The 19,495-nt window shown below is 46.0% G+C and overlaps 1 protein-coding gene across 1 annotated transcript in view; it reads right to left on the bottom strand.

The window, feature by feature from the left end:
- The window catches only part of CTXN1 (cortexin 1), a 78,726-nt gene that overhangs the window by 47,276 nt on the left and 11,955 nt on the right, over positions 1–19,495 (bottom strand). The window contains exon 2 of the mRNA XM_075611664.1: positions 10,418–10,515. The gene's annotated coding sequence lies outside the window, so the exon portion shown is untranslated. The remainder of the gene's footprint in view (positions 1–10,417; positions 10,516–19,495) is intronic.

A 19,495-nucleotide genomic window follows, 5' to 3' on the forward strand; every position in this document is an offset into this window, starting at 1 on the left:
AGGCAGAGATCCTTGAACAGTTTGTGCTCGAGCAGTTCACACAGATACTGCCCCCCTCATCCCGCTCCTGGGTAAAAAGACACGCTGCATTTCCCCTGGATTCAGCGGTCCGCTTGGTGGAAAACTTCCTGGGCGATGACACCCAACAGGATAGCTGGGAACGGCCGGTGCAAACACCAGTTGCTTCCGGTGGTGCTAGAGGCAGGAGAGCAGACAATCATGGGGTCTACAACCCGCCAGCTCGAGAGATCCAGTCAACCCGATCGGAAGACCCTTTCCCATCTCGGAGGGTTCCTGGTACAAACTCCCGCAGAGACTCCCATCCTGGGTCCGAGGCCACTGGATCACTCAAGGGAGGCCGCCACCCACAGTATTCCCCGAGAACCTGGACTCCTGTCACCCACCCGGTGGAGAGGATAACCCCACCAACCAGAAGGGAGGACCCCATCCAACAGCGGAGAGGTCCAAACACCGAGCCCCGTCGAGAGCTTCCGCTGACGACCGAGGTTGCGGATTCAGGAGATGATGAGATGGACTGTTCATATGGCAGAACCACTGCCACAGCTTGTCTCCGAGGGGACCACAATCCGTGGTTAGTCCCAGCATCTCTGGAGGGGACAAAAGTAAACGCCATGCTGGACTCGGGCTCTGGAAAAACCCTGATCCTAGAGGGCCTAATTCCAGGCAATAGACTATCTTATGACTCTCCTTGGAATATCTAGTGTATCCATAGGGATACAAAGAGATACCCGACGGCGAACGTTCTACTGCGTATCCAGGATCAAGAGGCTAGCCTACTAGTGGGAGTTGCTCCCTGGCTACCTACTCCTGTTCTACTTGGCCGAGACTGGCCCTACCTCGAAACATTGTTGGCCCCTACTCCTACGGAGCCTACTTCTCTGGTACCGGAGAAGCCCGGAGACTTGTTCCCTTTTTCCCCAGAGATTTTTCCCCGTAGACACCATGTCCCAAAGACACGTAAACAGAGACGTGCGGAAAAAGAGGACTGGTTAAGAAAGGCTGGGACTCTTGGTAACATTAGTCAGCCCAAAGGACTGCAGGTCATGGCCGGGGATGACCAGGGTGGGGAACAGATAGATACGGGAATTTTACCAGACCTGGATCTTCCTGACTTCCGTCAGAGGCAGAGGGAGGACCCAGCTCTGGCTAGACAATATGAGAAGGTGGTACAGGTCAACAACAAGATAATGGATGAACAGGGTGTAAAAGTGTTTCCACATTTTGAACTGTTGAATGACATTCTATATCGTGTGAATAAGGTTACACAAACAGGGGAGGTCATTCGACAGATGCTAGTCCCTAAAGGGTTGATTAAAACGGTGTTCACCCTAGCCCATACTCTCCCATGGGGTGGTCATTTGGGCAGAGATAAAACCACGGACCGCATCTCGTCCCGGTTTTACTGGCCAGGCATACATGGTGACATCATGAAACTATGTGAGACATGTCCTGAATGCCAGTTAACTAGCCAAAAAGGACAGAAGCCGGCTCCCTTGGTTCCTCTGCCCTTGGTAGCCGTCCCATTCGAGAGAATTGGGGTAGATCTGGTCGGACCTTTAGAACCCTCTGTGAAGGGACATAAATTTATACTCGTTGTGGTAGATTATGCCACCAGATATCCTGAGGCCTTCCCTCTGAGATCAGCCACTGCTAAACAGGTTGCTCACTGGCTGTTAGAACTGTTCTCTAGGGTAGGACTTCCCCAAGTAATGTTAACTGACAGGGAACAAATTTCATGGCAAAGTTAATGCAGGATGTCCTAAAGTTATTGGAGGTAAAATCCGTCCGGACCTCAGTCTACCATCCTCAGACTGATGGATTGGTAGAGAGGTTTAACCGTACTTTAAAAACCATGCTTTGGAAGTTTGTGGACACTGAAAAGCGAGCTTGGGATGAACTTCTCCCTTTCCTGTTGTTTGCGGTACGAGAAGTTCCCCAATCATCCACAGGCTTCTCCCCATTTGAGCTCCTATATGGACGCCAACCTCGGGGTATTCTCAACTTACTGAAGGAATCCTGGGAGGAGGAGCCTTCCCCCTCCAAGAATACCCTTCAGTACTGCACCGACACACTTTATTCGAGCAAATACCCGGTATTTACCTGGCAGATACCTGGAATGCGCCACTCCTAACCTCTGACAAGCCCCGTTGCATTTGCCTTCCCAGCCTGGGTTCATGCCTGGCTGATGGGCGGCTGATCTGTTAAATGATAATGATTAGGATTTAATAGGCTGCAATGCTTCGCGTGTCTACCAGATGGCATAAATTCATGAATTGTAATGCAGTTTATATATATATATACTGTGCAGTATTGCAGCCAGCGGGAATAAAATGCTTCAATCCCTGCTTGGAAAATAACTCAATGTACTCTGGCAGAAAACAGTCACAAACCTCAATACACCCGGGTATACCCGAATTCGTGGGACTAGCCAAGCTCGAATAAAGTGTGTCGCCAGTGTATGTCATAGACCTTAGAAACCGCCTAGACATGATAGGTCGGTTTGCTAAGGAAAACCTCAAATCTGCCCAAGAACGTCAAGAGAGGCAGTACAACCAAAATGCTCGCTTGAGGGTCTTCCAACCTGGGGACCAAGTGATGCTACTACTACCGACATCAGAGAGTAAACTCCTTGTGAAGTGGCAGGGTCCTTTCCAAGTTCTCCGCCGCACCGGGGAGGTGAACTATGAGATCTCTCAACCAGGGTCCAGGAAGGGTAAACAAATCTACCACGTGAACCTCCTGAAACCCTGGAAAACGATGAGTTCGCTGCTCATCCACCCTCGGGAAGGAGAGACGGATTTGGGTCCGCAGCTTCCAAAGGGTAGTACGTACAATGACCATCAGGTTCCCATGGGAGGGCAGTTAACAACGGAACAAAGGTCAGACCTACTAGAATTATGTGACCATTTCCCAGATGTTTTTTCGGAGCTGCCAGGGCAGACTAATTTAGTGTCCCATAGGATGGAGACAGAACCTGGCGTAAAAGTACGGTCCCATCCCTATAGATTGCCAGAGGGCCGAAAAGACCTGGTAGAGAGGGAGATAATAGACATGTTGGAATTGGGCGTGATCGAGGAGTCCCACAGCGAATGGTGTAGCCCTATCGTGTTGGTCCCTAAACCAGATGGGAAGGTGAGGTTTTGCGTGGATCTGCGAAAGGTAAATGCTGTATCCAGATTTGATGCATGGGTTACACGGGGCTCCAGCCACATTCCAAAGGTTAATGGACAAGGTACTATGACCCCATAGGGCATATGCCGCGGCCTACTTGGATGACATTGTCATCTATAGCAGACACTGGCAGTCTCATATAAAAAGGTTAAGGGCAGTCCTAATGTCCTTAAGAGAAGCAGGGCTCACTGCAAATCCAAAAAAATGTGCCCTGGGTAAATCCACTACAAAGTACTTGGGCTATGCCGTTGGGGGAGGGATAATAAGGCCACTAGCTAGCAAGGTGGTCGCCATAAAGGAAGTCCCCACCCCACAGACAAAGACACAGGTCCGCTCCCTTTTGGGGTTAGCAGGTTATTACCGGCGGTTTATCCCCAATTTTTCAGAAATATCTGCACCCCTAACAGATCTGACAAAAAAGAGTGCCCCGACCCAAGTTAAATGGTCTTGGGAGTGCCAAGACGCCTTTGACATGCTAAAAAAGTGCCTGTCAGAGGGCCCCGCTCTTCGGAGCCCAGATTTTAAAGAGCCCTTCATCATCCAGACGGATGCCTCAGAGGTAGGACTGGGAGCAGTGCTGTCTCAAAAATTTGATGGTGTTGAACACCCCATACTGTTCATCAGCCGGAAGCTGTTCCCAAGGGAAGTGAGGTATTCCGTTATTGAGAAGGAGTGCCTCGCTGTAAAATGGGCAATTGAGGCCTTGAGACATTATGTCGCCGGAGTACACTTCACCCTGGTCACTGACCATGCGCCCTTGAAGTGGTTAAACACCATGAAGGACACAAATCCAAGGTTGACCAGGTGGTATATGGCCCTCCAACCCTTCTCTTTTGATATTCAGCATAGACCTGGAAAAGACCATGGAAATGCTGATTTTTTGTCAAGAGAAGGAGTGGAGGGTCGGGCTTCAGCCGTGTGGGACACTAGCCACACACAAACAGGGGAGGTATGTGACAGAGTGAAGTCAACCCCTATCAGTTATGCCTGGGAAACATATGTCTGAGTGCTTTTCCAGCACTCATAAGGGTTAACTCAGGTGGAAGCTAGCTAATCATGATGTAAGCTGACACCTGAGAGCCAGCAAGGTAGATAAGGATCTTGTTACCAGCAGTAGCTGCCTGTGTCAGAGGAGAGCACATGGATAGATGTGCTGCTAGCCAGAAGGATACAGCACACTACTTACTGCAGCCAAAGTAAGATTTCTTTCATTTGTTTGCATGACTATATATTATTTAGATTATATATAAATATTAGAAAGAACATTTGGTATAGCAGACTGTATTTGTTTTATTAGTAGTTTTCTACCTCTTTCAATTTTATATTTATGAATGATAGAAGTTTGTTTAGATTTAATTATTCATTCTTATGGGTTATTTTTAAAATAATCTGCTGAGTTTTGCCTTCTGGAATCCTATGGGCGTTTGTGAAATGGGGTCAATGTTATATATGAATGGGGAGAATATTAAGGATTTTTAAATAAAGTATAAAGACGGTTATATACTTAATCTTTTAATTTTCTTTTATACATTAATCACGGATTTCTATCTATTTATTTTTCTCTATTGTCCACCGGCAAAATCCTCTAGTCAAGGCCTAATACATATTTGTGGCCTCTGGAGCCTGTTCTCTGCTGTCTGTGAGACAGTGCTCGCCACACCAGAGGTTTCTCTCGGATCTCCTCGTTTTGGCGTCAAAACTGTCCGTTTTTTCTTGCTCAAAGGAAGGAGCATATAAATAAGGTATGTTTTCCTTGGTTCTGTGTTATATAAACCAGTTACTCCTTGTTGCTGCTTCCTAGCCTCTATTATGCCAGCCCCTAATTCTTCCCCTGAGCATAGAGTGGAACCAGAGCCACCTGAACAAGTGGTTACTAAACCAAATGAAAGAAACCAAATCCAAGCTGTGTTTTTCTATATGTGCCTTATGTGGAGAAAAATTACCTACTCAATATGCTCAGCCGGCATTAAGACAATTTCAGAAGAGAAAGCCCTAACTCAAATGAAAGAGTTTTTCTCATGGTTTATGAGATTACATAGTTACATAGTAGATGAGGTTGAAAAAAGACATACTGTATGTACTGTATATCAAGTTCAGCCTATGCTAAATTTAGATGATAAATACTTATCCTATATTTGTATTTGCAGTATTTTGATCCAGAGGAAACCAAACAAAAAAATCCCAGTGAAACATCATCCAAGGCTGTCTGAAGGTAAAAATGGCAATCAGATTTCTCCCTGGATCAACATTCTTCCCATGTTTACTTATTTGGTATATCCCTGTATAACTCTCATTTCTAAATAGATGCCCAACCTATTTTTTGAAGATTTTTATTGTATCTGCCATCCTTTGCGCTCACCACAAACAAGGCGTGACCCCGAAGCCGAGGTGGGGATTTGATAAACGCCAACCCACAGCCGCGAGGGCGCGTCTGGAGTGTAGATAGGTCGAGGTAGCCGGGTCAGGGTAGGAGAGGTCAGGATGGTCAGTGATCTTGCCGAGGTCTGGATTGGAGAGGTATGGATCGTTGCAGGTACTTTGGCCAAGGTCAGTAGCGGAGAGGTATGGATCGTCGTGGGTAAGCCGGGTCAGGAGCGGAGAAGTGCGGAATTCAAAGGCAAGCAAGGTCAGACAACACAAGACAAGACAGGCAAGGCCCAGACAGGAGGCAGGACTGCAGTGAGCACAGCGCAACCAATGTGCCAGAGGACAAGCTGAGCATATAAGGCAGAACAGTCCAATGAGCTGGGAGCATACTCAGGAGAATGCCTGGCTGTGGTTGGCTGAGGGAGACTGCACAGGTGTATCCCTTTAGACATAGGAGTGAGGAAGCTTCTGCGCGTGCGCAGGTGCCGCGCATAACGGGTGCATGCTGCGCGGCGATGACGTCACTGTGCGAGTGCGGTCCGCACGCACCCCTAGAAGGAAAGCTGGCATTTGTCGGTCTGCAAGATGCGCTGCAGGAAGCAGAAGAGACAGGACGCCCGATCGCGGGTCTGGGTAAGCTGGGAGCGCGCCGGGTGGTGTTGCGGATGACGGATCCTTACACCATCACAGTCTTCCAGGTTAATGAATTCCACATTTTAACTGCCCTTAGTATAAAGAAATTTTGTTGCTTGTGAAATCTCCTTTCTTCCAACCTTAAGGGATGACCCTGTGTCGTTGGTACTGCCCTTGGGATGAATAGTTCTTTTGAAAGATCCTTGTATTGTCTCTGAATATATTTGTATATAGTTATCATATCCCCTCTTACACGTCTCTTTTCTAATGTAAACAAATCTAAATTAGCTAGCCTCTCCTCATAAGTCAGATTTGTCATCCCCTTTATTAATTTGGTGGCACTTTTTCTAGTTCCATAAAGTCTTTTTTTTGCAGTGGTACCCAAAACTGTGCTCCATATTCAAGGTGTGATCTTACTAATGCTTTATAGAGAGGCATAATTATGCTGATTTCTCTTCCTTCCATTCTCTGTTTAATGCAAGATACATTCTTATTTGCCTTTGCAGCTACTGCATGGCATTGGGCACTATTGCTAAGCCTGCAGCCTACAAGCACTGAGCACTCCTAAATCATTCTCCATCAAGTATTCCCAATATTAAACACGGTGTGGATTTTGTTTTCCTCATTTACATTGTGGTCTGTCAGTTTTATAGAGGGCATAGCGAAGGGTATATAAAGGACATTGAGGACATCAATAAACAAAGTGCCTGATGAAGAGGAACTAATCCTCGAACTGCATAGAGTGAGGATTCAAGCCAAGAGATATTATCAGCGACGCAAGACAAACCCAGAAGTGACGTCACCCGCCAGTCACAAGTCGTGTACAGAGAGGCTAGAGGATGCCGAGAGCACAAGAGAGCACCAGAGTGGGGGAGTCCCCAAGTTTCATATGTACAACGCTGTTTTTTTAGCCTTGTTTGTGGTTGCACTGATTTGTACTTTTTCATTTAATAAATAAGACATATTGCATTATATACTTTTATTTTTACTTGCATACCCAGAGACAAGAATAATCTGACAGACAGAGTTTTGATACGTAACTTCCAAGAAATCTGCATGAGCATGTATCTCACCTTTGTTTGATCATTTTTATACCCTGACATACTTCACAATTTGTTTCTTCCTTTCCCTTTTAAGTACCATTGATCAATATTTTTGGCCATATATACACACAACATTTTTCAAAGACAGTGATGAATCCAAAATCCCTTGACGAGAGAGTGAGAGAGAATTTCCATAGCAACTATATAGAGTTGATAAGCCTAAGGTACCAACCTCACACTGCTAGAGTTGTGGCCTAGAAATGCAGTGGTTGTGGGTTCTACTCCTGTTGGGTCTGACACCATGTGGGAGACTTCAATTTAGTAGTGTCTCCAGTTGTATATATCCCCTCAAACATCTATCCAAATAAATTAGGGAGACATGCCCGTGCTTAAAAAGGAGCACACCTGAGGTACCTGCCTGGGAAATATTTAAATATACTTTGCATATCTATTAGCATGAGTCCCATCCCACTCTTCCTGAAAGCACCAATCTAATGACTGGAATGTCAGTCCAATTATGGGTGGGAAGAGTCTGGAATGATGACTCGGAAAACCTTTCTTCCAAACCTATTCTGTGAAGACCATATAGTATATGGCATATACTGTAACAGTTTCTGATACACACACAACACTGATACACACAGAGATTGATGTACACACACACACACACACACACACACACACACACACACACACACACACACAGTTTTAGCCAAGGTGTCGCGTCTAGGACAATTAGTGTTAGGATTAGGGGTTAAAGTTTTTTTCGGCAAGGGGTTGCTATTTTTAGGGTAATGGGTTATGATTAGGGTTTTTAGGGTAAGGGGTAAAGGTTTGGATTTTTTGGGGTAATGGGTAAGGGTGACGATAGATTTCCTGCAGCAAACTGTCCTGGCAGTCCTGGTGAAATGGCTGTGGCTAATTGTTCTAGACATCACACTGATCCACACACACATGCACACTGATACACACACACATGCACACTGATACACACACACAGGCACACTGATACACACACACACACAGGCACACTGATACACAAAAGTGACAGCATTAGGGGTCTGCAAGTATAGGTTGCAGAGGGCACCTTTAACCCCTTTGCTCTCAGAGGGTCCAGCTTCAACCCCCTCACAGTTGCTACCTTCTTGGATATTAAAAATAGCAGGACACTCTGACCAATCTGATGCTCAGAACATCTGATATCCATGGAAACCCCTTTTAAATACCATTTAAACATCCCTGTACAAGAGGCTTTCATCTAGAGAATCCATAAAGAAAAATTTGATGAAAGGCAGTTCCCATTTCCTTAGCTACCGCCGTATGCAATTTAGTATTGGCTAAAGCAGTATTAAAAAAGTAGTGGTACTGTGGTAGGTTTAAAGAGAGCACATATTATTTAAAGGTTCATTCCGTTCTAGGACCACAGTAATTTTTGGAATCGAATGGGTTGCCTGATTAAACTGCAGATGTTTGCTTCCTGTGGGAAAATGAACATGTTTCTATTTTCTACAGGTTCATAGAGTTCTAATATCTGGTAATTACTGTTCTTGGCTTGGATCTCTATGGCTAGTTGTAGCAGCATAATTCGTTAAAACAAAATAACAAAACTGCCTGGATGAACAAAAGAGAATATGTGCAGATTATTAAATAAAAAAAGCATTTGGTTACTATGGAGACATTACACAATTATACTTATCTTTTTCTGTAGACAGTCTAAATTTAACCCATTAAACATGTCACTGTCATTTTGTCATTTTGGTCATACGTAGACTAACCCTTTAAAAGTAATTGTCATTGGTTACCTCGCTTTTTCATGGAAGTCACCATTTAACCTGTTAAGCCCATCACTGTCATTAGGTCACTTTGGTCGTACATGGAGTTGACCCTTTAACCCATTACACATGTCACTGTCATTAGATCCCCTTGGTCCTACATGGGACAGACCGTTTCAACTATTACACACGTCGCTGTCATTAGGTCTTGTTGCTCCTAAATGGGACTGATTATTACAATATCAATGTCATTACTTTTAGGTTTCTTTAGTCTTACATTGAACTGACCCTTTCACCCAATAAACTTGTCACGGTCACCGTGGTCTTACATGGGCTTGACCATTTAACATGTTACTATGATTAGGTCAGTTTGGTCCTACATTAAGGGCCTCATGCAGTAAAGTCCAATGGAAAAAATTGCAAGGGATTTAAATCGCCATTTTTGACAGTGTTGCTATCACGGTGTGCAGAAAGCCCCGAAGACCAGTGATAGCTACATTTCAACAAATGGCGAGTAGCCGGCGCCGAGATGATCTGCCCTCCGAAAAGGGCTGACCCGGGGAGTTGATTATGCTGCAGAGAGAGAGAGCCGCCTCTCTCTCTGCGCAAATCTCGCCGTAAATATTTTTTTTTTTACATTTTCTTACTAGTGTAGATGACTGATCACGTGACGTGGGACATTTACATGCATACAGTAGGAGATACCGGCACCCTTTAACGGGGCCTGTATCTCGGGAAAAAGGGAGTCCCCGGACCTGAAATCAATGTGGTTCTGCTCCGGAGACCCTCTGCTCATCTACACTAGTAAAATTAAAAATAAAATATGTAGTAAAAACCAATACAAATCCCACCCCCTGTGCCCCCACATAAAACCATTATTTATTTTTTTAGACACAGGATTAATACCACAAGCCAGCAGGGGTCCCCTGGTTGGTCCCCGTGGGTCCCTGCTGGCCTGCGGTACCATTCCTATTGCAAAAAAAAAAAAACATGACCTACATTTCTATAAATACACCTCCCCCAACACACACCACCAAACACATACAGTACAGTAATGTGCAAAAGAACTATTATCCAGGCGTCATGTTAAAGGGAAATGTAGCACAGCCATTCTGATTGGCTGGCTTCAGTCCCTTTCATGATGTCACATAAAAAAAAAAAAAACTGGTTTTCACAGTTAATCAGATTGCGTGTGAACCATTTGCAGCCCAAATGTGATGTCACAGGCCATATTTAAGGCCGTGACGTCTCATTTGAGCTCAATAAGCCGGTGGGTCAAAATTGTGGATTTCACATGGGGTATTGGATTATCAGAGAAAGTAAAGACAGAATATAAAGAAAATCAAGAATAAATCAGAGATGAGGAAAGAAGAAAATGATGGAAAATTAAAGAAAGAAGAATTTGGTTACCTGTTCCGGATCTTCACGGTGGATGGTGTTTGATTGTGTTTCGTGACGTCACCGTATGAGAGCTTCCTGACTCACCGGGATTCGAAGGGCCAACGCTTCTAAAGGGAAGATAAATATTGAATGTATGTACTTTTAATTTTACAGGTTTTTTGATTGGATTTTTTTTTCTTTTATGTTTTTCATTGCGCATTGACTGCTAATGTATTAATTTGTGCCTGTTTAGGGTACAGATGAATACAGTGGAAACCAATGCATTTTTTGGTAAATTCTTTTCTTCTATTGACTGTTATATTTTCTATTTCTTTTTATTGTTTAGATTAAATTGATTTGAATTGTGATGGCTTGTTTTTTTTATTTTTACAGATTGGTTAGCGATTTTATTTAATGATGTAATTTTTGGCTACTGGTTTTAATTGGTGGTGCCTAGAGGTTGTATTAATTAATTGTTGTGTTGGTTTCTGCTTTTATGTATTAAATTTATTTTTTGGCTAGTGGTATGATTTATGTAATTGATTGCATAGTGGTTTTAATTATTTTATTGATTGGCTTTTGGTTTTATTTCTTTAATTGATTGGCTAGTGGATATATTTGGTTAATTGATTGGTTGGCTAGTGCTTTTAATTTTTGTTTCTGGGTGTTTAGGTGCTTGTTGTATCTGTTTTATTATTGTGTATTTTGGACATTCATGCTTTTGTATTAGGGTGACCATTGACTTCTATTGTAGCTTATCATGCCCATATTATATGAGTATGATGTACTACTATGTCACTCAATGGGTACAGAGTCGGTATAATGGGTCCGGGGTGGGTGGTTAGGCCTCCTGGGTGGGTAATGGGGGAGGGTGGGTTAACCCCTTAATTACTATAGCGGTTATTAACCGCCAAGGTGATTAAGGGTTACGGGTTATGTATTGTTGCTGGCATCGGAGGGCATGGCCCTGCATTATGCTGACAAGGACGCCCTTCATGTTGGCAGGGGTAAATAGAACGGATTTTATTTACTTTATTTATGCTGCCTGGATAATGTTGTGTTAAATAATGGGCAAATATTCTATTATCTATATCTGGATAATAGTTATTTTGCACATTACTGTACTGTATGTGTTTGGTGGGGGGGGGGGGGGTATATTTATTGAAATGTAGGCCATGATTTTTTTTTTCTTCTAAATACAGGAATGGTATTGCGGCCAGCGGGGACCCACGGGGATCACCTGAGGACCCCCGGACACCTGCCGGGACCACCCGAGAACCCCTGTGGGGCCCCTGGACATCCGCAGGGGCACCCGAGGGCCCACAGACACCCGTGGGAACCACCTGAGGGACCCCGGCAAAAAAAACCTGGCGATTTTTGCTCTTACCGCCAGCTTATCGGGGCTTATTGAATCGCTGTAGGCATTTTTGGCGATAAGCTGGCGATAAGGGACTTATCGCTGCTTATAGCATGAGGCCCTTAATATGTCACTGTCATTAGGTCACTTTGCTCTTACATGGGACTGAAAATGTAACATATTAAACAGGACACTGTTATTTGGTCACTGCTCCTACAGTACATGGGACTGACCCTTTGACCCATTAAATATTTACACAAGTAAGCTGAAAGTATGTTGCCTTTTAATTAAATGCGAGGAAAACACCAATTTGAATGGAAATTAACTCACAATCAGGTAATAAATGAGGGAATTGAAAAGTGACTGAGCCACGAAATTGATTTGCTATACGTCAGTGACTGAGAAAAGGTGATGGCAATTTAATAGAAACGTATAGGAAGTCATTCCGAAAAATGAATAGGAGCTGAGAACTGTAATTGGGGGGGTTACTTGTGCAAACTCTTTTTGAGCTCACAGTGACACCAGGCAAAAGAAATCAGCTGGAGGAAATCGAACCTCTCCCAAGTAATCAGCTCACCATGTTTACAAGTGGATTTGAATTATTTAAAAAGATGTCAAATTTGGGTAAGAAATGTGTCAATGACCCAGACGTGACCCTCATCGTGTCACCACTATTCGTACACTTCAGTCCAAGGAGGTTCTGACCCCTTAAACATGTCATTGTCATTAGCACCCTTTGGTCCTAGGAGGATTTATGCCAATGGAACAGAAAATACATGTTTAATATTTTTGTAAAAAAACTAAAATTTTCTTGCAGAAACAGTAGAAATGTAGAAAAAAAAACATGAAATATGTGACCACTGGGCATTTATCCCAGAAACTTCTACGCTGCAAGTGCCAATAATTTGGAATTCTTCCAGTTTACAGTCATCTGTTTATAGCATTGCGATGTCACAAGGTCATATTTCTGTACTGTAGACACTAATAATTGCTGTTCAGCTATGCCCGAGAGACAGAATGAGAGGGGATTCAGACAAGGCTTTCAGAAGTTAGTGACAGAACAAGAATAAAATGTCATGGGGGACTTTAACTGACGCTGACTTAAAGGAGAGGTACTGTATCTCCAGGTCATAACAACAAAATACTGGTTTAAATAACCATTTCTACATTACTGTAGACACCAGAGAGACCTTTTTGAGGATATTAGGAACACAATGACATTAACCCCTTTGATGCAAGAGCTGCAGGACCCACTGGTAGCAAAGGGGTTAAACTGTGACCTTTCTAAGTGGGAAAAAGTCCCTGTGAAAATCCCTGCTTAAATGGGATAGAACTACAGTACATGGCCAACGCACTCAGATGTAGCTTTTTTTTCCAGTCTGATGTCACTGTCCATGTCTGGGAGGAAGAATTCAATTAGCAGGGAGGACAAGACAAGCAGAGGATTCTGGGAGAGGCTATTGCAGCCTCAATACAACTGCCAATGCATATCACTGCAATTGCCTATAAAGCTCGATTTAAAAAAAAATACATTCAGGTTGTGCTTGTAATTTGCTGATCATTTAGGATTTTCAGTGGGATTCAATGTGATAGGTATTACCACTACTTTAAAAAGTACACATCTACAAAATTACTTTCCTTCTAAACATAAAAATGATTTAAGAAAGCACCCCCTTCCTATTTTTAATGCATACATATTGTGTAGCCTGGGTCTCCCTTACCTCCGATGAGGGTGCGGCTGGTAGTGGAGGCACACGGGTGTACCCAGCTAGTCCGGGAGGCTGCAGGAGTTGCGGGCAGTTGGAGGGGTGATCGGGTCGCCGGAGCTCCTCGGCGGGGCGCTGGTAAGTGTGTCGGCATCTTGGGAATGTTGCGCATGCGCATCGGGTGCATTGCGCATGCGCAGTACAGTAGCTGCGGCAGCCATTACAGGGACAGGTTCACAAGGGAACTACAGTTCCCAGCAGCCCCAGGGGCTGCTAGACACATGGCGTGCAACAACCAATAGGGCTGGAGGATTCCCCTGCACAGGAATAGATACATTTGGCGCACCCTGAGACTAGGCTTAGAGTCCCCCAGGTCCCAGCCAGGCCCCGAATCATATAAGCTTGTGGTTGCTTCAGGGAAGGCCCCTAGATAGGGACGCTTCCCCATTTACTGTGTCAGGGACACAGTAAAGACGCCGCACGGTGACTTGCAGCCTGTGATCTGCGACCAGACCCCCATCGCAGTGAGAGACTCTTAAAGGTGAGACACTCCAACGGAAGTTCACCGCACGCAGAGGCGGACGTCTTAGTTGGATCAGTAGGTAAATTACAACAGAAGGCAAAGGGAGACCCTGCCCCAAAAAACTTGCAAGTTAAGTAAAGAGTGTCAATAAAGGTCAAGGGGAGGGGCTTTGTGCAAATATTTACACACAATATAATAACACACACCAATATCATACAAAAGGGAACAGTCAGAGGAAATCAAACCCATCCAAAATGTCAGGTCACTGTGTTTACAAACTATGATTAAAAAATACTTAAATGTGTCAGATGTGTAAGAAAGCATCAAACATCCGTACAGTATGTGATCCCTTAAACATGTCACTGCCATTAGCATACTTTGGCCCTAGGAGAGATTACTCCTTTCAAAGGAAATATAGAATGTGAATTGCATCTTTAAAATAAATATTTCAACACAAAAGGCTAGGAGTATCTTATTGGATAAGAATTGTACAGGTTACACATACATTTTGTTAGAATCACTAGGTTGCTTAGCAGGCATCTCTTATATAACCATAGCAACAGTCTAAAGACCCTGCCCATAGGGTAAAATAGAGTCAAACTCACTATTAAATTTTCGCAACGTAAAATCGTGGGAGAAATATATTATAGAGCAGGCCTGCCCAACTCGTACAGTGAGAAGGGCCGAACTGCTCCAAGGAAAGAAAATGTGGGCCGCACGGGTTAAATCATCATCATCATCTCTCCTCCAGCACCTCTCATCATCATCATCATCCTCATATCTCAATATGGAAAATAGCTGAAGCGCGCAAATGCAGGTATATCTCAAAATGATAATAAGCCAGACCACTGTACCAGGGTACTAACAATTGATATAGTACCTATTGTGTCATATAATGGGTACTATCCTCCTGAAGACAGGTGGTGTGTGGTGCAACCCACTCACCACCAGTCTCATTGGCAGGTTCCCCTGAAAAATATGCAAATACTCACATCCTGGTAGGGCAGGCAGGCAGGCTGTGCAGCTACTCAATGCAATACAGGGAAAAGGGAGACCAAAAAGCGCACCAGCACAAACGGAGCAGGAAGAAACCAGGACAAAAAAATTATTAAAAGGGCACTTTAATGTGGCAAAAGACCCATCCAATGCATTTCGAACGTCGCAGCGTTCTTTTTCCTTGAAAAAGAACGCTGCGACGTTCGAAATGCATTGGATGGGTCTTTTGCCACATTAAAGTGCCCTTTTAATAATTTTTTTGTCCTGGTTTCTTCCTGCTCCGTTTGTGCTGGTGCGCTTTTTGGTCTCCCTTTTCATCCTCATATCTCCCCCAGAAACCCTCACTATCAACCTTTACGATACTCCCCATCTATCTCTCATACCCCCATCTCTCCCCCTCACCCACACAATACCCCCCTCCACATCAAACACACAATACCCCTCTCCACATCATACACACAATACCCCCCTCCACATCAAACACACAATACCCCCTCCACATCCCCCCAGCCCATTCCATGTCAGCAGCCCCCCACCCAAGTCAGCATCCCCCCCACAAGTCAGCATCCCCCCCATGTCTCTCTTCCCTCAATATGACACTCTCTCCCCCTCCCCTAAATTACACTCTCTCCCCCTCCCCTCAATATGATACTCTCCCTCTCCCCTCAATATGACACACTCTCTCCCTCCCCTCAATTTGACACTCTCTCTCCCTCCCCTCAATACGACACTCTCCCCCTCCTCTCAATAGGACTCTCTCCCCCTCCCCTCAATATGACACTCTCCCCCTCCCCTCAATATGACACTCTCCCCCTCCCCTCAATATGACACTCTCTCCCCCCCCCCCTCAATATGACACTCTCTCCCTCCCCTCAATACGACACGCTCTCCCCATCCCCTAAATGACACGCTCTCCCCCTCCCCTCAATATGACACACTCTCCCCCTCCCCTCAATATGACACACTCTCCCCCTCCCCTCAATATGACACACTCCCCCCTCCCCTCAATATGACACACTCTCCCCCTCCCCTCAATATGCCACACTCTCCCCCTCCCCTCAATATGACTCTCCCCCTCCTCTCAATATGACACTCTTTCCCCCTCCCCTCAATATGACACTCTCTCCCCCCCCTGCAACTCACATCACTCTCTCTCCCCCCCTGCACCTCACATCACTTCCCCCACGCCCCTCACATGTCAGCAGCCCCCCCCTTACGTCAGCAGCCCGCCCCCCCTCATGTCAGCAGGCCCCCCCCCTCACGTCAGCAGCCCACCCCCCCCTCACATGTCAGCAGCCCACCCCCCCTCACGTCAGCAGCCCACCCCCCCACCAGCCCGTTTTTCACACCCACCCCCCCCATCAGCCCGTTTTTCAAGCCGCATCCTCCTCATGCTCCTGCTGCCCCCGCGCACCGCAAAACCCGGGGGCGGGGAGGAGGTGGGAGGGGGGGGGATGAATCGCCGCTATTTGTAAAAAAAAATTTTATTAATTTAATTAACTGGCGCCCGGCCGGAGTCATCACGGGCCGCACAGAGAGGCCAGGCGGGCCGCGGGCCGCACAGAGAGGCCAGGCGGGCCGCGGGCCGCACAGAGAGGCCAGGCGGCCCGCGGGCCGCATGTTGTGCAGGCCTGTTATAGAGCAATGTTAGTGTAACCCATGTTCCCCCACCCCAAGGCTGCGGGGAGGGGGAAGCCGCGCTCCTCCGCGCTGACGCTCATCTGCACTATCAGGAGCGATTGCATGAACTAGCAGACGAGCCAGCGTGCGCAATCGGCAGGCGGGGGAAGGTGGGGTACTGACGTCACTGGTCCAATAGCCTGCGAAGCGCCAACGTCACGGTGCCGACGTCATGGCGGCGTGACGTTGATGCTGCTTCGCTCTGATTGGAGGTTTTCAGCCGACAGTGCGCTCAGAAACAGTCTGCTGTCGGCTGAAAATCCCTGCGCCTCAGCACGCCTGCGGGCACTCGCGGGAGCCCCCTCTCAAGACATCCTCATTGAGGATGACGGGGCTCATGCGGATCGTCCGCTCGGCTCAACGCTGACTGTCCTTCTATGGGCTCGGCCTAAGGGAGAATCACTGCTGTTACCTGGTGTTGGTGCTACCTGTGTGACTCACAGGAGGTTCTGAGCATCCGCCGGTGTTGTTTGGGGATTAACAGGCCAGTCTTTTAGGGATCTTGACAGCTCTTTGCTCGGTGTGGCAGCGCCTCCATTCCCACAGGGCCTATAGGAATAGGTGCAGTCCCCTGTGGAAAACACTCACTCTCTCCCTGGAGAACCTGCAGCCTCAGGCAGGAGTATAAAACAGGTACGATTCTTTATTGCACCAAGTACACAGCATACATCACAGCATACTCTTTACTTTGGTCCCTGGACTCGACCCCCAGGGCTTGAGACCCCAAAGGTCTATCCCTGACTCCCACACACCCTGGTAGAATATGGGGTAGATGATCCCACTCCCCTGAGGAGCACTGGCTCCACACTTCCAACTAAATTTGGATCTCAGGCTCTTTTGAATCCAGGGAAGGGTCCTAGGTCTGAGCTCCTGATAGGGCAGTACCCAGGCCTTAGGCCCACCCCCCCTGTCACTCAAGGGAGTTGTTTACTGCAGGAGCAAGGAGCATGGATTTAACCCTAACACTGCTGTGCTGGTACCAGGGCTTATGTGTTAGGCAGGGCAGAGTAGTAGCCCAGGGAATACCGGTCTACATTAGTTAGGAATAAGAACAAGCATATATTTAGGATCATTTAATCAAGCCGCTGACAGAAAAGTCCAATGTAGGATCAAAGCTAGCTAATGATAGTGATGTATTTAACAGGTTAAAGGATCAGTCCCATGTAGTATCAAGGTGTGACATGTTTAATGGGTTAAAGGGTTAGTCTCATGTAGAAGCAATGTGACATGTTTCATGGGTTAAAGTCCCAATTTTTTTAGATGTTTTTCCGTTTAGAGTTCATTTGTATAATCCTAAGTGATAAGGGGAAAAGGAGAAAAGAGAGGAATGTGAGAAAAAAAAGAGGGAGAGGGGACGAGAGGGAAAGGAGGGAGAGGGGACAAGAGAGAGAAAGTAGGGAGAGGGGAATACGAGGCAGAAAAGAGGGAGAGGGAGATACAAAGAGGAAGAGGGAGATATGATAGAGAAAGGAGGGAGAGGGAGATACGAGAGAGAAAGGAGTGAGTGGGAGATATGAGAGAGAAGGAGATACGAGAAAGGAGGGAGGGGGAGTTACAAGAGAGAAAGGAGGGAGCAGGAGATTCAAGAGAGAAAGGAGGGAGCGGGAGATACAAGAGAGAAAGGAGGGAGCAGAAGATACAAGAGAGAAAGGAGGGAGCAGGAGATACAAGAGAGAAAGGAGGGAGCAGGAGATACAAGAGAGAAAGGAGGGAGATCGGGATACAAGAGAGAAAAGAGTGAGAGGGAGATACTAAAGATAAAAGAGGGAGAAGGAGATAAGAGAGACAAAAGGAGGGAGAGGGGGATATGAGAGAGAAAGGAGGGAGAGGGAGATACGAGAGACAAAAATAAGGGAGAGGTGGATACGAAAGAGAAACCAGAGAGTTTTCTCTCATGTCCCCCTCTCCCTGCTTTCTGTCTCATATCTCCCCCTCCTTTCTCTCTTGTATCTCCTCTCCCGGATCTCTCTTACACTCTTTTCTATCTTGTATCCCCCTGTCCCTACTTTCTCTCTCTTGTCCCCTCTCCCTCCTTTCTCTTTCATATCCCCCTCTCCCTCCTTTCTCTTTCATATCCCCCTCTCCCTCCTTTCTCTCTCGTATCTCCCTCCTTTCTTATATCTCCTTCTCTCTCCTTTCTCTCTCGTATCCCCCTCTCCCTACTTTCTGTCTTGTATATCACTGTCCCTCATGTCTCTCTCGTATCTCCCTCTCCCTCCTTTCTCTTGTATCTCCCTCCTTTCTCTCGTATCTCCCTTCTTTCTTATATCTCCTTCTCTCTCTTATCTCCCTCTCCCTCCTTCCTATCTCGTATCCCCCTGGAGGGTGAGTGGTTATGAGAAAGCAGGGAGAGGATGATACGAGAAAGTTGGGAGAGGGAGATATGAGAGAGAAAGGAGGGAGATATGAGAAAGGAGGGAGAGGGGCATATAAGAGAAAAAGAAGGTGGGTATGAGAGAGGAGGGGGATATGAGAGAGAGGGGGTTATGTAAGACATTTTCAAATAAATCAATACCATGAACAAGGCTGTGCTTATAGTCCCAGGGACGTCGCGTCAACACAAATGCATTGAATCCGTCGCGTGCACTTATAGTAGGAGCGGCGCTATGGTTTGGTCGCGATCGCTGGAAGTCAATTAAATTTGATTTCTTCAGCGACCGCGTAACATCAGCGTCGCTGGGACTATAAGCGCGGCCTAAGGTGCAGGATGAAAGCATTTCCCATATTAAGAGGAATCTTGATCAGGAGATTCATGCTCTTAAGCTGATGGTGGGAGACGTAGGGATACATTTTTTTGTAAGTCGTTTGCTGATAGACTAGTGGAACTGTGGAGCAGCCTCCCAGCT

The sequence above is a fragment of the Ascaphus truei genome, chromosome 8 (assembly GCF_040206685.1).
Source record: "Ascaphus truei isolate aAscTru1 chromosome 8, aAscTru1.hap1, whole genome shotgun sequence".
NCBI classification, from domain to species: Eukaryota; Metazoa; Chordata; class Amphibia; order Anura; family Ascaphidae; genus Ascaphus; species Ascaphus truei.